Genomic DNA, 20509 nt, shown 5'->3' with positions numbered 1-20509 from the left:
TGGAGACAATTACACGCATCTCAGGGGCATTCGATAGACTCTAGCACCGACTTTAATGATCCAAGAATCCACTCGCCCTTTTCGTTTTCTCTGTTATCTCCAAGTAATGAAAACATTGAGAAAGTTATTGTAACTGTAAAATTGCAGCAGAGTTCCTTTCTAAAAAAATAAAGTTTGATTTATCCTGTGACTTGGAAAATGGTTCATTACGCTTCAATTCAAAGGGAGAACAGAACCGAGATAGCAGGACTAGCTCATTCTGTCTGGTTTACTTGGCACCAAACCATTTGGGCGTCAGCTCAGGAGGGGTGGGTGTTACTTCACCACATCGGAAATGTGGCAAATTTATACTACACCACTGGAGGGAGCCAGTTTCTCGCTCCGTTTTCAGAAAGTCTCTAAAGGCCAATGATTAGCTGTAATCTTACTGATGCAACTTTTGAAGACTTTGGAAAAGGCTTTCTGAATTAGATGAGAAAATATTCATAAAATATCAGATGTAGTCACCAAACAATTATCCACGTAAGTAGGTCCCTTGTTTCGTCAAACAACTGCCGTCACCTGTGTTGTGTTTTGTGCCGCTGCTAAGCTGTATCTCTGTGAGTGATGCTGCCCCTCAGGATCATCTGTCACTTACTCTCTGGGAAAGTGTCTGAACTGTCTTACAAGGCAAACTTGAGCTCTCCTTCATCAGTGATTCTACAGCACCTTTTAAAAACATGCCTATTATAGAACTTGTGACATTTGTCCAGAGATGGCATTATGGGTATGGATTTGTTCTTTGAGGGGGAGAGAATGGAGGTAGAGGGGGCCAAAGTTAACCTCTCAGTGAGTAGGTATTCAGGTGGTGGAGAAAGAAGCAAACCCAGTTAAGGAGAGCAAGAAGGAATAGAGAGCAGGAATGCAGTGAGAGGGAGGTGTGTTTCATTACTGACACTGCAGGGGAAGAGATTTCAAGCTGCTTGTTCTAGACGATCAAAGCATCCCAGTGCTGACAGGAAGGTTGCTGGCAGGGTGATCATTTGTTCCCTCTCATTCCGCTCGGTGTCCTAGCCTTACTCTTTCTCTGGTAGCTCTTGAGTTTCCCAAGAAGGAAAAGGTATTGTTTACATAGGGTAGTTAATTTCCAAATAAGCCATCCTTGGGGTAGAAACAGGTATCTTTCCTGCTGAATGATGCTAAGTAAAGTGATGGCTGTCTATGGTGGAAATTTCTCACTGGACACCAGTGAGAAGGGTACTGACGTGTGTTATTCACTAGAATGGAGACTGGATGGTCTGGGGCATAGGCAGGGCTCACACATATTCTCTTGTGCTGACAAGAGATTATCAGGCTTTAAAGCAGTCAGTAAGGTCTTTGGATATTGACTCTCCTCATCCCTGCTTGCTTTTTCTGGTCTAGGCCCTACCTGGTCTCCCTATTATGGGTCCTACCAACTTTTCTTCATTGTTTCTTTTTTCTTCACCTTCCATAGTTCAGAGCTTTATTAAAGGGTGAGAAAAATAATGGCTTTCCTATTCATGTAGTCTTCCAAATGCCTTTGTCTTACACCTGGAACTTTGCTTTGAAACTCTAAAACAAGAATATAATTATTTGGTCTCTTGTCTTGCTGTGATAAGAGGTGAGATGTTCCATGGCTAGGAAATATGAACACCAGAGGAATAAGTTGATAAATCAGTATATAAAAATATTATTTACTAATCAGGATAACACAGAATCATAGTTGCTAAGGAAGGGGACAGTTTCAAGAAGGAAGGTGTAATAAGTACAACAAATTTATGCAGACAGTTAAGGAAAAATTAAGGTAAATATTAGGTTTTACAAACTAGTGACAATTGAAATTTATTATTAAACCAAAAGGGACTGAAACCAGATTGCAGAAAGTTGGAAAGAAAAGGGGATGAGGAGACAAAGATAGGCTCTTGGCATTTTAGAGGCATAAATATTCTGACAGACGTTCTCATTAAATACAACCATGTGCTGGAAACATTACAACAAACATTTTTCAGTGCATTACTACATTTATTACAAATCTTAGAAATCTCCGAGAGGGGGTGGTAGATTAGAACAATGAGCAAGGCCTCCGTATGTGGTTGCGTAGACTGCAAATGCCACATTTGCATGTGGAAATCTGGAAGGTGACATTCACGTCATAGGTACGTGAGTGCCACCTTCTGCAGTTTTCAGGGGCTGTGGCACTGAGAGTAGTGAAAGAATAGTGAGCTGAACATTAAGTGAGCACAAAAGTAGTGTTTTCCTAAGAGCAATGCCATATTGTGACAGGAAGACTAAGTCAGGACAAGAAAAGAGAGCTGAGATTAAGCCCTCTTCATTAAGCCAGGGCCTTCAAAATGGGCCACAGTAATGTCAGATGAATAGTCCCCACTGCCTCTCAGCAGGAGCAAATACATGTCTTCCCTGGAGAAAACCATCTTTTCTTTAGCCCTTAGGCTAAAGTTTAAGTTCTATAAATATGACCTCATAATAAAAATTTAACAAAATACAGAAAGGTAAAGTGTTACATGATTGAAAATCAAGAGAAAGAGCAGAGTTAGATCTCCCCACACACTTCAGATATCAAAATTATCAGATACTAAATATGAAGTAATGGCATGTGAATTATTTAAAGAAATAAAAGAGGAAAATAAATAAGCAAACAAACAACAAACCAAATGAGGAACAATAACAAAAATTTCCAGGCAGATTTGAAAAACAACCAAATAGAACTTTACATATAAAAATATAATTGACAAAATTAAAAGCTTAATGAATTTGTTAAATTGATGAAATTAGACAAAGCTGAAGAGAGAATTAGTGAACTGGAAGATAGAGCTGAAAAAATTACTCAGACTGTAGCACAGAGATCAAAGAAGATGAAAAATATGCAAGAGAAATTAAGAGACATGAGGATGGAATGAGAAAATCTAACATAAACATAGAGATTAAATCAATCCAAATGAAAAGGTCAAAAGAAGCCAAGAAAAAGCAAAGAAGTAGAAAAAAAGGAAAAAATAATAAAGCATGTGTCATGCTTAATTTTATGTGTTAACCTGACTAGGCTATTGTGCGTAGTTGTTTGGTTATACACCAGTCTAGATGTTGCTGTTAATACATTTTTAGATGTGATTAACATTTACAGTCAGTAGACTTTAAGTAAAGTAGATTACCCTACATAATGTGAGTGGGCTTCATCCAATTAGTTGAAGGCCTTAAGAGAATAAGTTAGGTTTCCTAAGGAAGAAGAAATTATGCTTCATGACTGCAACACAGGGACTTTGCCTGAATTTTCAGCGTGCCTGGTCTGCCCTGAGGATTGCAGATTTGCAAGCTCCCATAATTGTGTGATCCAATTCTTTAAAATCATTCTCTGTCTCAGATATCATATTGGTTCTGTTTATCATGAGAATCCTGACTTAAACAGCATGGGTGGTAGAATTCCATGTGTATTAATAGTAGCAATAAATATAAATGGGCTAGAATAGAGCTAAAATATACATATTATCATGTTATAGAAAGAAACAAAATCCAGCTAAATATTCTTTACAAGAAACACTCTTAAAACTCAGGGACACAGCATAATTAAAAGAACAATAACTAAATAAAACTAAGCTGAAATAGTTACTAATATTAGATAAATTTAAGACAATAAATATTATTAGGGATAAATAGAGTCACTACACAATGATAAAGATTATGTTCACAAGGACAACTAAAAATTCCAAAATTCTATAAATTTAAAAAAAATCTCAAAAGTTATAAAGCAAATATTGATGGAACTAAGAAGGAAATTGACAAATTTACCAACATACTGGGAGCTTTCAAGATACAATTCTCAATCATTGATAGATCAAGCAGGCTGAAAATAATAAAGACATTAAAGAGTTGAATAATGCAATTTACAAGTTTATTTTAAAGGACATATAAAAATGTGTCTCCAGTTGGATTATATATCCTATCAAAGTACACATGGAACATTTATAAAAATTGGACACATAATAGACCATAAAACAAACTTCAAAAAATTTTTTAAAAATGGCATCAGTCAGATCATGACCTCAGATCGCAATGAAAACTGTTGTAAATCAAAACCAAAAAGGTAAATTAAAAAGAAATTGTAATATATTTGGAATTTTATAAACATACTTCTAAATAGCTCATTAGTCAGAAAAGAAATCACAGTAGAAGTTTAAAAAAATTATTCAAAACTAATCATACTGAAATGCTGCAAATTAAACTTGTGGAATATTTAAGTGTCAAATTTTATAGAGTTGAATGCTTATATTATAATTGAATTGCTAAAATTTAATGTTAGGCATGCAACTAAAAATTTTTTAAGTAATAAGATTAAACAAACCAAAATAATTGAAGGAAAGAGATAATGAAGGTAAGACCTGAAATTAATGAAAGGGAAACAAAAGTATGGTTGTAAATATCAACAAAGCTAAAAGTTTTTTCTTTGAAAATATTATCAAAATGGATACTTATTTTTAGATTGATTAAGAAAAAAAGAGGAGACTCAATAAGAGGAATGAAAAAGATGTTGTAAGTAGAGAAATAGCTAGAAACAAGAAGATAATTATAGAATACTATGACTAAACTTATGTCAGTGCATTTGAAAATGGAAAAAATACAAAAATTCTTTAAAAGTATAGCATACTAAGTTTGAAAGAGAAACAAAAGCTGAAATAATTAAGGATCTTCCCAGCAAATAGAACATGAGGTCCAGATGATTGTATAGGTGAATTCTATCAATTTAATAAGCAAATTATTCCAATAGCATATAAATTCTTCCATAGAACATAAAAAGGGAACCAATCCATTCATCTTTTGAGGCCAGTTGAAGCTTAATATCAAAACCTGATAAAGACATCACAAGATAGGCCAGTTTCACTAAAAAGCAAAGATGTAAATATTTTAAACAAAATATTAGCAAATGGAATACAGCAGTGTAGAAAATAATGATGCAGTATGATCAGGTTTAGTTTCCACTGGGAATGAAAGAGGGGCTTAATATTAGAATATCTATAGATGCAATTTTACTATTAGATAAAAGCCAAAAAATGTGGTCATCTTAATAGATGCCTATAGGAGATAGAAAATATTCTTAGCAAATTAGGAATACATAGAAATGCCTTGGCATGATAAATGGTATCTACCCAAAATATAACATCAAGTATAATTCTTAGTGAAATGTTAGTGGTGTTGACTTTAAAATCAGAGTAAGAGGATGTCGACGGCCATGACTTCCATTCACCACTAGAGGTTCTTGCCAGTGTAGTAAGATGTGAAAATAAAATAAAAGAATAAGGATCAGATTTCTAAAGCCAGTAGCAAACAGAAATATAATACAAAAAGAGATACCAGTGACAACAAACAAATGGAGTCTAAGATTACATCTAACAAATGATGTGCAGGATCTGTGTGGAGAAAATGGTTGCTTGTATATGAATAAAACTTTATTGAAAGTCACTGAAAAGACCTAAATAAGTTGAGAAATATACCATTTTTATGTACAGAAATCCTCAATATTACAAAGTTGTCACTTCTCCCTAAATTGAATTATAGATTCAGAGCAATTTTCATCAAAATCCCATCAGTGGTTTTGGAAGGAATTTGAAAAGCCAATTACAAAATTTAAATGAAAGAACAAACTCCCAAGGAGAACCAAGACTGTGCTTAAGAAGGAAACAATGGAAGGACTTGCACCACCAGATAGCCAGGCATAAAGCTATTGTAATCAATGTAATATATGAAGTTATAATTCACGTGGAGTAACAAATTAAGCTAAATAAGGTGAATAGACAACTCAGCAACCAATCCACATAAGGAACATTATATGACAGGTGGCATTGCAAATGACTGGGAAAGGAGGGTAGTACTCAATAGATGGTACTGAAAGAGCTGATTATCCATATGGAAAAAAAGTTAAATTTGGGTTCTGTTCTACGCCATAAAGAAAACCAATTCTAGTTGGATTAAAGCATATATATGAACAGCAAAACTTTTCACAGAATGTATAGGACAATATACATCCTGGGGTAAGGAAACATTTATTCAAATAAGACACAGAAAGCACTAACCTAAATTTTTAAAAATTCAACCACATTAAACTAGGAACTTCTGTTTATCAAAGACAGCAAAAAGTGAATGAAAATACAGGGAGATGACATTTGCCTGACATATAACTGAAATAGGATTAATGTTTGGATTATATAAAGAATTGCTCCAAATCAATTACAAAAGAGATTATCAACACAACAGAAGAAAGGGGGAAAAGACATACTACTGAAGAGGCAATATGAATGGCAAATGTGTATAAGAAAAGATGTTTAACTTCATTTGTAAGCAGGGGATGTAAATTGAGACCCCTTTTTATAAAGTTCAAAACCAGTCAAGAGTAAATAATATATTGTGCATTTATAAATATATGTGCTAGACATAGAAAACAAACGATGGTTCCTAAGCAGGAAGGGGAGTGGAAGAGGGATAAATCAACAAGATCCTACTGTATAGCACAAGGAGCTGTATTCAGTAGCCCGTGATAAACCATAATGGGAAAGAATATGAAAAATATATATATATGCATGAATATATATACATATATATCTGAATCACTTTGGTTTACACCAGAAACTAACACAACATTGCAAATCAACTATACTTCAATTTAAAAAATACCTCTATATGTACTAAAACTAAACGGCAAGTCAGTGATTAACATCAAATTCAGTGCAGAGTTCAGCTCTGGAGGGAAAGGTGTAGGGTAGGGGCAGAGCAAAGCACACAGGTGGATTCATTGCTAAGAGTAAATCCCTAGTACCTATTAAGTTCATTGGTAGGCTCATAATGTTCTTTTTATTATTATACAGTCGGCCCTCCATATCTGCAGGATCCGCAGCTGCTGATTCAACCAACTTGGATCAGTTTTTCATGCGGAAACTGTGGGTATGGAGTGCCAACTCAAATAGCCATTTTATATAAGGGACTTGAGCGCCTCTGGATTTGGGTACAGGGAGGGAGGTGACTGTATAATGTCCTGAGACCAATCCCCTGTGGATACCGAGGGATGACTCTATCTTATAATTCAAATATTTGCTACATACATCCTTTAGTATATATCAAATGTTACATAGTTTTTAAAAGTCAGTGAAAAAAGGAAAGAAAGTGAAGAAAAAGCCTGTGGAAACAACGTTTGCCTGCTTCCTTGCATCTCCAGTCCCATCTTGGAGGATGGGCCCTTTGAAACTGTAAGTGAAAAACATCTTCATGTGCCATATCTATTTTAGGTGCCAGGTAGAACAGAGCCCAACTCTCCTGGCCCCTGGTAAAGTCTCTGTGCAGACTCCTGACTCTCTGGCCTCTGCTCTGTAGGTGATAGAAGTTGACTCATTGTTAATTGATCGAAGCAAAAACAGTGAGGGAGTTGTTGCTGCAGAACTATACTTCAAACAGAGAATGGCAGGTGTGCATCTGCAGCACCACCTGCAGATGAGTGTTTAATAAATGCTTCTTGATAACAGCAATGATGAGGAAAAGAATCCCTTTGAGAGAAGTTGGCTTGTGCTGTTAAGATCATGAAACTTATAAATGAGAAAAATATTCTGGCATTTGAATGGTCACACAGGCTTACAAAGCCTGGGCTGAGAGCTCCCTTGATTTTTCACGAGATTGCCTCTGATGGCTTAGCAAGCAGTTTTACCATAAAGACCATGCCTCTGAGGGTTGTTCTCCTCTGGGGATCATGGGGACATGGGGGAACATCTGTGTTAGTGCCAACTGCCCCTCTTCCTCACCTGCAGGTCCCAGGGTCCAGCTGGAAATAGAACGAGGCGGTGAAAGTGAGGCTGTCAGCACTGTTTTGCTTATTTCCTGGCCTTAGAGAATTCTCAGCCTAGCTTTAAGGAGAGAGAAGGAGAGCGTGTTCTCATTCTCCAAAGGAAACTCAAGCACTCTCAGGCTAGATTATGGAAGGGAAAGGACATTTTTGAAATGTATCTCTACAGGTAAAACTCTTCAGGGTGATGTGTCTGAACGCTGCTATAATTCTTTTGCCCAGGGTGTGGCAAGATCACCTGCTGCTTTACTTTTAGGATCAGTTGCCTAAGAAAGGAAAAGGAGGTATGATTTGAATTCAACAGATACAAAACAGAGACCCCTAATCCTCATTTTTAAAGCAAAAAAGAATGAAACTTAACAGTGACTTTGAAGATAATGCAGCAAGCTTGAATTGCTTTTATTTGCTGGTGTTTAATTTCTCTCCGTTCTGATCCACATTTCATTTCTTTTCTACTTTTATTATGTAGTAAGCCCACCCCTGCTTCTCAACCTTTAGTAGTCCCATTGGAATCCCACTTCTCTATGCTCCTGAATCCCTTAGAGTGAGAGTGAAAGGGTCTTTCCTTTTGTGACTGTTAATGGATTTTTTTTGGTCTGAACAGTGTTAACAAACCTTGTTCTGCCTTTGGATTTGGGTTGTTGCCGAGACCTGTTATTTTAATGCAGGGCATGATACACCAGACAGAACATGAGCTTTGGAGTCAATTTAATCCAATTTGTTTATGTAGATCCTACTTCTTTCCAAAAAAGAACAGCAAAAACATAAAGAAGACAGTTGCAATAAAATTAACCACATAGAAGAAATATGCCAATCACAGAGGATAAATAGAGCTGAATACCTGGCACTGAGCCACCTGTCAGCACTGTGGAAAGAGAAACATGACACCATTAGGTTCTGAAAAAGTATTTAGAGTTACATCTGGATTTCAATCCCAGCTCTACCACTTACTAGACATGTATCCTAATCAGCTGCTTAAGCATCTCCAAGATTTGGTTTTTGTGAATATATAAAATGGGAAAATACCTAATTGAGTTATTGTGAGGATTAATACTAAATAAATGTATGTAAAGTATCCATCAAAGTACATGGTGCATAATGGCTAATATCTATCAATTTATCTGTCTCTCTGTCCACATGTCCATCCATCCACATATCTATCCATCTATCATCCCTCTCTCTCCTCTCTCTCTTTTATCTCTCCCTCTATCATCTAGCTATCTATCCGTCTATGCATTACATTCACCTCTCTCTGTTTCTGTCCCTCTCCCTCTATCATCTGTATCTATCTATCTTTCTATCTATCTATCTGTCACCTCTCTCATTCTCCCCATTCTCCGTGATATCATTCCCCCTTCATAAGTCATATATGGTTAGTTCATTTTTCATAGTTTAGGAAGTTTTGTTCTATGAGATTATAATCTTTATTATAATATTTTCAAAGGCAGGGACTGCATCTTATTCTTTTTATGCCCTTTCTTTCCTGTAGAGTGCTGTGATAAAGCTGGCATCCAATAGGCATTTATTGGTTTGGTTATTCTCATGAGAAAGTCTCGGGTTCTCATTTGCTTCTGTTTCTCAGGAATACTTCTCATCTCTATTAGGTTTCCTTTTCCTCTTGACTTTAATGATGAAGAAAACATTCCATTTGCTTGGACTGGGCCCCTGGGCTAACTCCTCTCATGGTAATGAGTCTCCAGGATTTTCTGGGTTGCTTCCATAGAATGGTGGGCACTGGCTATGGCTCTGTCGTATACATTGTTGGGCTCCGTTGATGACCAGTCCAACAGAAAGGGGAAAAGTGGCAAGTGGGCTCATCTAATCCAAATTCTAGGCAATCAGAGCTGCTGCGTGAGAGTGACCTCTCAGCAGGTGAGTGGGAACACACCTCCCTGAAAGGAACTTGGAAGCCTTTTGAATCCACAGGAGTCCCAGGCTGTTATTGTACGTAAGGGTGGACCTCTTTCAGCAGTGGAGAATGTGAGTGTCCTTGCTCCTGCTCCTGGGGTAGCTCTGTATTCAGAGAAGGCACAGAAAACTATGATGTCATTCCGGATGCATTGGCATTCAGATCTTCCCACAGATCCAGCCAAGCCTTAATGAGATGACTCTTTCTATGCTCTGAAGTTCAGCTCTCCTTTGAATGCATGGTGCCATGGGCTCCCCCATCCCCTACACCTTGATTCCCAGAAGAGCTGCCATGGGAGCTTTTAGCCAACTGGAGGGAAATAGAGACCCTCTTGAATTGTCTTCAACTGTGCTTTCAAAGAAGACTCACTCCATACACTTCTCTGTGGCACTGTAACTCAAGCCTTCAGAGCTGCCCTAACAGGTTACATCTCCTGTATCATTTGATGCTCATGACAACTCCTTCAGGAAGGCATGATCCCCCAATTTTACAGAAAAGAAATTCAAGGATAGAAAATACTGGCATCAACACATCATCTTTCTCACTTCAGAGCCCATGGTTTTTCAGTGGGCTGGGCTGCCTTCTTTCCAGAATATAGAAATTTAATGTTTATTAAAAAATCATTTAACATTGCAACTCCTCCACTTAATTAGCACTCCTTTTTGGGGTTTGCATTTTTTTTTGTTTGGGATGCCATATGACAAATAAATCCAAACATGTTTTGGAAAGCCAGAAGTTGGAAGCTTAAAGAAGCATCGTGTATTTAGAAATACAGTATCTTAGCAGTGAAAATCCAAAGGAGAGTGGCAGAAGGTTTGCACCTCAGTGCCAGCTGTTGGGACCTATTGACTCATGCACACTCCCTTTCTTCCAGATGGTCTTCTCAGATCCTAGTAGATGAGAATTCATTACACATGGTGCTTTTGTAAATAAATCTAAGGTCTGATGTGTAAAATGAACATTGTATTATAGAGAGGAAAAAGGGAAAAAAAGAACGAGAGCTTTTTCTTTTAAGTCCTAAGCATATATATTTTTTACCTTTATATTTAGTGAGTCAGGGGTAGGGGGGAAATATTTGAGTTCCATTAGTTTCCAGATGGAATCTCTGTCTTTTTTTCCTCTTAATTAGTTGTGTTTCTTGATAAAACAGCTGTAGTATCGCGGAATTTCTTGCAGTATGGATGTCATGATTCTCAAGTTCAAATAAAGTCGAATGAATAACTTGAATTGTTGGGAGGTGCCTTATACTCTGTAGATGAACACAGTTCTTAATAATGTTGCTCAGCAAAAACTACTATGAAAATGAGTATTAATCTTAAAAATACGCACAGTAAACCAGGGGCAAAAATATTAAACAGAAGCCTGTGCTGATAAACGTAAAAGTATAAGTTTAAAGAATTCTTATTAGAAAGGAAAGAAATCTTAGAAATGCCATAGCTGCGATTTATTTTCTTAATGAAATTTAAAAATTAGTAGTAGTAGCCATATATTGGAATAGCTAATAATTATTATCATTATTAAATTTTATTACAAATAACTGTAACTAGATTTCAGGGTGTGACCTTTTTTCTGGCTTGAATTGATGCAAATCAGCCTTTTTCTCGGTCTCTCTTACGGTGATGTCTATTGAGTTGGTTCTGTTCACTGCATTATTAGGATAGTTCCTTGAAGAGTGAGGCCTGCATTTTAGGATCCTGCTTCTCCTAACATAGACAGGCCTTGGAAAAATGCTGATTTTTTTTCTAACTCTCTCTGGTCATGTAGACACAACTTTGATCTTCAGTTGAATTTAGCAGCCATAGAGTTTGAAGCTCTGTATAAAGTCATCCAAATGGGCAATACCAGCCACATAGTTGGGACTAATATTACAGGGAACAAACAAGTAGCTCAGGGAAAAATGAATCAAGCACAATTGCTGGAATTGCTATAATTTTCAGACATAGTCTCACCTTTCTGAAAATTTAAAAACTGCTCCTTAAGAAACCCATTATTTACAATTAGTCTTTTAGGGTCTTAATTTAATTTTCTTATGTCTTTATATGTTCATTCTTAGGGCCATTAGAAAAGAAAACCAGACACCTGTTCACAGCCATTACTTGGATTCAACTCACTGCTAAATCTACCATTCTTTTTGCTTTGCTCTCTATATCCTTATAAAAAGAAAATACTGAAAAACCACCCTCTAATCTTTTTCCTCCATGAAAGAACTACTTTTTTTTTTTTTTTTTTAAAGTAAGTAAAGCAACAAGGAACGAGGAGATTCATTGTGTTGATTCTGGAATGAAAGTGTGATAGTAGATTTAGTGCATGTTATTCAACTCTGAGAGTGTATTGACGTCAGCCATGTAAATCAGACTGTTTGTATAGCCAGACCTCATCAGGAAACAGAGCCGAGCAAACCCAAATTTAGCAAGCTTTGTTGCTCTCTTCAGATATTATAACTTTTATAAGATCTTCACAGGAATGTTGTTCTATGGGAGTGCTTTTAGCACATCCATCTGATCTTTTTTTATAAGGAGACAGTCTAAATTCTAAGTTATATATCTGATACACACACACACACACACACACACACACACACACACACACACACACCGTTTTCTCTGTAGACAGCTGCTCAAATGTTTTCAGATGCATGTTACTTCAGATCTAACTTCAGGGAATGGTATTGAACTGGAACCCAGATTCCTCTTGCTGTCTGGTCATTCTGCCAGTGGATTATGGGATCATTCTGATGCAGAGTTGGAATCATGGCTGGTAGAGGCGCGATGTTTTAATTTGGGCTGCTGAGAGTCTGTCTCTGCCCTGTCACAGACAGCACATCACTGCAGACTGCATCACACCAGAATGAGAAGGTCTGAGAGTCCTAATTTAATTCAGTACTACTATACACACATACATTCACATACATTTAAACTAGAACTCTATGGAATATCATGGGAGAAAGTGGCACTTGACATATGTAGGGGTAGATGGAACACATGGGCTTTTGGACAGGCTTTTGGTCTCTCTCGCTCTAGGACTGGTTTGTTCTTAAATTGATAGAATAATCCATAACTGCTTTGATCATCAATATTTAATTCTTCACTTTGGGTAATGGGTATATATGGTCAAAATATATCTATTTAAGTTAAATCAATGGTTTCAAAATATCCAATAAACAATTCTGTTAAAAAAAGAAAACCAAATTCAGTGATAGTTGTACATAGTTGACTAACTCCACTGACTGTTTTTTGGTCATGTGGGCCCAAGCTGGAATCAATAGACCAGAGATCTCAAACTCAGTTGCTTAAGGGGTTAAACATGTAAATAAATGAAGTAGGTTGAGTTCAACACAGGCCGCATCCAATGGGAGACCCCACTCAGTTCCAGTAATTATGGCCTTATGTAAGAATTTGGGCCTGGTGATGCCAAATCTTCTGATTTTCAAAGGGAGTGCCGATGTCTGCCATATAATATGTCCCTACCCATTCACGTGTATAACTCCTACTCATCTTTTATTTTTTTAATTTAATTTTTATTTTGTATTGGGGTATAGTTGGCTCCTACTCATTCTTTAAAACTTTGTTCAGATATTAACTTCTCTGGTAAGCAGTTCCTAAGTCCCAAGGAGAGGATGAACTGCCCACACTCACTCTCATACCCATGGCATGTTGTACAAATCTCCAATATTGATTGCTCTTCACTAATGATAGAGTAATTTCATGTTTAGTGACTGTTTCCCCAAGTATACAGTGAACTTTCAAGGGCAGGCTCCAGGTAGTACTCCTGAAGCACGGTGCCTGCCCTAAGTAGGTGCCAAATAACGCTGAATGATTGAAAGAGGGGTATGGAGGCAGGATCTGAATGGAAAGCTCTTAGGTTCTTACAGTTGATTTGGTGATTTGGCAAATACTGGAAACAAAGAACAAGAAGGGGGTAGGCCTTGTCAAAGTTTGTCGTTAGCAGTCCTCACCACCTTCTTTTTTTGTTTGTTTGTTTTTTTTTGCTGTACGCGGGCCTCTCACTGTTGTGGCCTCTCCTGTTGCGGAGCACAGGCTCCGGATGTGCAGGCTCAGCAGCCATGGCTCACGGGCCCAGCTGCTGCTCCGCGGCATGTGGGATCTTCCCGGACTGGGGCACGAACCCGCGTCTCCTGCATCGGCAGGCGGACTCTCAACCACTGCGCCACCAGGGAAGCCCCCTCACCACCTTCTTAAATGCTCTATTTTTCGGTGCCACCTACTACAACCCATATGGCACTTCCAGTATAGCCCTGACCTCTGCCAAGCCTATTAAATATGACATTAGACGATGCATTTTTGAAGGGAGGATATTGATGTATTGACCTTTGAACCCTAAGAGTCTAGTACAGTGCTTAGAACGTAGCTCAATAAATGTTCTTATGAATGAAAAAGTGAATGAACAACTAATACATTTATCAGATTGTTTTCTGTTTGGGGCAGCTGTCTGAGAGCAAACCTGTAAAAAGATGTGATCCTGGGTAGGCAGAGAAAAACAGGCCATGGAATAGGCGGGGAGCAGAAGATTCCTAGATATGAAAATTGTTCACATCATAATTTCCTTAGGGGTCGGACTTAATTGGGAGGAGAACCTGACCCCCAGAATGGAACCATAGCTGATGCTTTTATTTGCTGCTTAATTTTATAGTTAGACTCTAGGTTTCTAGGATCCTACTCTTTATCATATAAATAGCAAGTATCTGACCAAGCTATAAGCCACCCTGCATTGCTCTACTTCATTTAGCTCATCTGTGAGATGATGAATCAAGGACATCTTTCAAACAGCCATTTGGAAGCTCATTTGGAGGTCTCTGGTGTGGAAGGGATATCAGGGCCAGCTGATGTTTGAGCTGCCTACTCAGGCTATAATTATTTTGCCTCAGAGCTGAGTTAATGCAACATAGAATATGTTTTCCTCTGAGGCAAAGCAGCTTGCTGTGTAGCAGACTATGCTCACTCCTTAGTATGAATCATAAACAGATATTTCTCAAGCCACATCGCCCCCATTATAAAAGACATTATTGCATTTTTAGTCTTGGGTGAGGAGAGAAAAAGTAGCCTGCAGCCACAGATCATAACAAAATGTTCTTGTCAATTACTGGTGCTTGCATGGTGGGTTGGTATTACTCATTGGTACTAAAAGTAGTAATTACATTATAATATTGTCCCTTTGTGCCTTAGAACGGAATCGTATGAGTAAGGAGAGGGTGACTTAATGGTCTGCTATGTTCAATCTGTCTGGGTTTTCATGGTTTTTAAGTTCCAGTAAGAGGAATTTAATTGAAATATAATAATAAATTAATAATATTGCAGCAGTAATTGTAACAATAGAGAGTGAGTTCGATTTTCCCCCAGTTTACTATATATAAAAATATGTTTCTATGATACTGCTTGTGGGAAATGTGTGTCAACATCAGTAGATTACCACAAAGCTCCAGTTCTGGCCACCTTTCCGGGCACAATCTTGTGAACTTGAATTTATATGCTCCTCAACAAAGGACAAAACTGGGGAATCAATAATAATCCTAGGAAGTGGGTAGATAGTCAAGAAATATTTGCATAATTGAATAGAGCCCCATGTCTATTTGTTGCTGTTAATTTTTTACATCTTTTTCTTATCCAAGATCTCTTTTATTTATTCTCCCTCCAGCATATGAATGGGGTACAGTGTCAGTATTCTTTTTTACATATAGAGGAATAAAGCCACAAAGCATTAAGTGACTTGGCCCAAGTTACCCTGATTTCTACTGGCATAATCAGGAGGAGAACCCTGAACAGTATCTAGACTCCCATCTGACGATGGATGTGGTTGAAAGTTGCAAGGAGAGAGTGTTCAGAAACTTTTAAATAGCACATTTGTATTTGTATCTGGAGTTGTTCAGGGACATTGCTGCCTGGAAGCCAAAGAATAGAAATATGACCTACATGCCTCTTTTGTACAAAAATCAAAGTCCTAGATTATTTCATGTGGGTAATAACTGTGTTCACATATTAACAACTACAGGCTGCCGATAACCTTAGTTTCCCTACGAGATCAGTTTCCAGGAGACTAAGAATATCGGTACAAAGAAACAAAGGCAAAGAGAATAGGGCTTTTATCCCACCTCTGTCCCAGTGTGCACACCTGCCCAGGTTAATTCACCTACCTGGGGAAAGCCATGAGTGCTCTCACTGAGGCCATATTATTTCATGTGACAAGTCAGCTTTCCTCTATGCGTTCTTCGGAAGAATCACGTGCCGTTGTTGAATAAATAGACTGCTTTAGTCAGGGACTATGCTTCAGGGTGTTACCCATTAGAGAAGCGCTTAGGGCAAATCACTACTTGTTACATAGAGTATCTGCTCTTTTAACTTTTGATTTAAGGCTCATATTTGAAACTTCTGTTTGTTTTCTTGATCCATGGCATCTCTTTTCTGATTGGCAGTCACATGACCTCTGTCACCCTGTTTCTCTGGATAGATTGTGGTCTCTTGAATGTGCCTCCCAGAGTCTCCCAAAGTAGATTTCATCAATGCCATATAGCCTGTAGTTCAAGCTTGACCATCCCAATATGAACTCCAAATCTGGTGAAAAACCATTTCATCTGATGTGGTAAGATTGCCATGGAAGTCTATTTTTATTTACATAAACTGCAAAATCATCTTATCTAAAAGACAATTATGGCTTCCTTTTCTAGACTCCTAGATGTACTTAGGTATTTGGTTGGTCAGATTCCATGTATTAATCTGGGCCTGCTTTCTTGAACTTTTAAGGTCAAGTTTTGAGTTCCTTTTCACCCTTTTTTAAATCTGTGGCCCCCTAAATTAGTGTTTCTTGAACAGGAGTCTGAGAAATACTGGGATGTCTAAGGACCACTTTTGCAGGTTCTTTACAATAATTTTTAAATTTGGGGTTCATACTTTAGTAGTAACCTGAACATGTTAATATAAACATGTTCTAGGTTGCTGCATCGTGGACCTTTATTGTTGGTTGTTTGACACATCTATTCCCATCCTTTCTTGATAACAGTACCACTGATTTCCTTTATAAACCACTTCTCTCTGTTTTTCAGGCACACAGTTTAGGTGAGAGTGATCCCATCGCTAGCTCCTGGCATTAGCTCTGATTGTGATCAGTGCATTGTATTCCATTGGCCTCAGGAATGAGCATGTAACCTGTCAGAGCCAATGGGGGGTGTTTGCCAAAGATTCTTTCAGCTGTGACCCAGTTTGAGTTAGATTTTTTTTTAAAATTTATTTTTGGCTGCGTTGGGTCTTTGTTGCCATGTGCGTGCTTTCTCTAGTTGGGGCGAGCAGGGTCTGCTCTTCCTTGCGGTGCGTGGGCTTATTGTGGTGGCTTCTCTTGTTGCAGAGCATGGGCTCTAGGTGCGCTGGCTTCAGTAGTTGTGACACACGGGCTTAGTTGCTCTGCGGCATATAGAATCTTCCCGGACCAGGGCTTGAACCTGTGTGCCCTGCACTGGCAGGCAGATTCTTAACCACTGCGCTACCAGGGAAGTCCCTGAGTTAGAGTTTTTTAAAAAATTTAGAACTAAAGGAAATCCTGACAGGTATATAGATCATTTGGATGAATTTAGTGCCCATGTTCGTGCTCATGTTCCTAGTGTCTTTAGTGCCAACTGGTACTACTTTAATTATCTTGAGCTAATAAGAAAATAATAGAGGCAGATTTAATATGTAAATGATGCAAATACGCATTTTGTAAATGAAGGTTTTGCAGTAAAATCCAGTTGAAGGAAGGGACTCATCAAATGGCACCTATTCTTTTTTTTTTTTTCTGCGGTACGTGGGCCTCTCACTGTTGTGGCCTCTCCCGTTGCAGAGCACAGGCTCTGGACGCGCAGGCTCAGCGGCCATGGCTCACGGGCCCAGCCGCTCCGCATCATGTGGGATCTTCCTGGACCGGGGCACAAACCCGCGTCCCCTGCATCGGCAGGCGGACTCTCAACCGCTGCGCCACCAGGGAAGCCCGGCACCTATTCTTTTTAAGCCTGCCAAACTTGAAAGGACCTGTACCATAGGTACAGATTCTGAGTTCAGACTGCAAGGAGTGATGAACTCTCAGCAACACACTATTATCCATCACATCAAATTAAGATTGCTAATTAAAAGTTTACTGGCTCAAACTTTTGTCTGTATTTAATTTTAAACATTCTTCAGCTGTCCAAGAACTAGGAGCATAAGGGCTTTTATACCTGCTAAGTTTAAGGTTGTACGCGTTTGAGTAACTTTCAAATAAAATTAAGCTAACACAAGGGGCTTAAGGGGAAATGTGTTTTTTCTTTACAGGGAATCAATCTGTTCATTTCTTGAGTTTTAGAAGTGTTGCCATAAATGGTAAAAAGGTGCACTTATGTTATAAAAAAAAGACAGACTTTGGGATTGGATAAACATCCTCCTGTCTAGAACATTAGTGAATTGTACCAAACTATATAAAAATCTAACTCTAAAATTCCAACCTTTAGAAAGGAGCTTCTCTCTTCTAAAGAGGACTGAATGTCTTGCAAGCATAACTGCTATCATTTTCAACTCACTGGTGTGCAAGTTTATTCAGTAAACTCTTGGAACAGATATGAAAATGAGCCAGAGCTCAGCAAGCGGTTTCACTGGTTGCCTCAACCTCTTCTGTAAAATTTGCTTCTAGAGAAAAGCCGAGTACTGGCAGGGTTTACTGAGGATGAAGTGGGTTTGTGTAGTGGGGTGGAATCTGAGAGTGACTTTTTCTGTAAGAAGGCTCTGAGGGCTTGACCTCTACTAGGTGGATCCCCAGCACGTGGACGTCACAAGTTGTCTCATGCAACAGGCTAAGCTGTGATCTCCTATCACTTGCACCCTGTCCAACAGGGAGCAACCTTCTTCTGGAAGGAGGCTCCAGGTGCGTACATGAGAGGCGGTCTGCTTCTACCTGTTTGAAGAACAAGTTCAGGTCAGTTTAGGTCGTCTCAGCAAATACTCTCCAAGTTTCTATTACATGTCCAGCATTATGCTGTGTACTTAGGGGATACAAGGGAAGACTAAGACACGATCCTCTCCCTCAAGAGGTTTGTGGTGTGCAGAAAACACATTTCAATACGAGGTGGCAATCCAACAACAGGGATGATCACTGAATACTGGGAAAGCCCATCTGCCAATTCATAGGAAAAAAGAGAGATAACACTAGTTATTTTCACTGCCTTACACACACACATCCAGTTGTCTGACTATTTGGGCTTTACAAGTGGTTGTGCTGGTATCACCTTCGATAGACTTAGTGACAAGTGGAAGATGGATCAACAACTGTGCTGCACAGTGAATGAAAACCGCTGCTGATTTCTGATTCCCATATTTTAAAGTTGTCAGCAGTGTTTTTGGCTGGTTTAACATTGCTGTTGAAGAGAAACATGTTTGGCGAGACAGTTACAGCTTTTATTTCCACACCTGTGTGCATTGAAAAGTACTCTTTCTTGCCAACAAAGCTATAGTGCCAGTTTCCTGATGATGCCCTGTCAGGTTGAAGGCAGAATGTGCTCTGAGTGTTCACCAGCCTTCTGTGCTCACTAATTCTGGGTAAATTTTAAGTTACTCCTTCAAGCGCTGAAACCCTCGGACGTGGCATAACAGGATTAACATGAGGAGGGGCGATTGTCTTTGCGGGAGCATTTTGGAGGAGAGAAGGGCTGGGGTGAGAGTATGGGTATGTGGTAGTTGATGAACCAACAAGAAACCTACAATGTTTAGGCCATTATACTTATTTTCTGAGCATCATAAAGAGAGTCTTGTAATTTCAGTGCTGAATTTTCCTCTGTTTTGCTTGGCTTCATAATTTGGGCCAGTATGTCTGGGTTGTCAAAAACCACATCCTCCTTATTTAAAGTCTTTCCATTTTTACCTTTCACTTCCTTGCCAGCCGAAAGCCTTCTTGTGCTAATTCTATTGATTCCTTCCTTTTCTTATTTGGAAAAAAGCACCTTGAAAGGCATGCCATGATAATGTGGGTAGCATATGTCTGAGGGGACTCTTCTATAAAACTGAGAATTTTGAATGCAGTGGTAAGGGCTATTCTTCTTTAAATTTCTTTTGGGGTCTTATCTAATACCACATTAAAGGTTGGCTGGGTACTAAATTTATTGAGAAGTCCAGAAAAAGTGCAATTTAATCTAATAAAGATTTAATTATGCTGAGAAATAATGAGATCTAAAGATCCCAGTGGAGTGCTCTGAGTTAACTTACTCTTATGATACATTTCTTAGCACTGGCATAAAAAAAAAATCATGGTGTGGGTGGGGGAGACACTCTCTGTGTGTGCATTCTTTTTTGGAAGAAAACGAGAGTTTATATGATGTGTGTGTGTGTGTATTTGCATAACTGTTGCCTAAAGTTGTTTATGAAACAATAGATCTGTATTTGTGTAGTCTTTTGAAAGGGGCCTCGATGATTATAGTGTCTAAGAGAACAGTTGTAGACGAGGAACTAATCCTGGTTTGTCCAAATTATTCATCTGTTCCTCCACCGTTTATTGAATATGCTGGGGGCGTGCAGAGCAGTATAGCCCAAGGCAGCTCCTGCCTGCGTTGCTCAATATACTTAGTTCAAAGTTTTGCAAATATAGTTGTACACTAAAAAATAAAGGAGAGGGAGGGTTGGGGCTAGAGGGGACTCGGGGTCAGGTGTTAGGAAAACACTGCTTACTTATACCCCTCTAGGAAATGGAGTAGTGCATTAGTTAAATACTCTGAGACATTTTTCCATAAAATAAGTACTTTACTTAACCTAGAGATTCTAGTT

This window comes from Leucopleurus acutus (genome assembly GCF_964270905.1).
Source record: "Leucopleurus acutus genome assembly, chromosome: 7".
Lineage (NCBI taxonomy): Eukaryota > Metazoa > Chordata > Mammalia > Artiodactyla > Delphinidae > Leucopleurus > Leucopleurus acutus.
The sequence above is the reverse complement of the archived record's forward strand: the minus strand, read 5'-3'. Positions refer to the sequence as shown.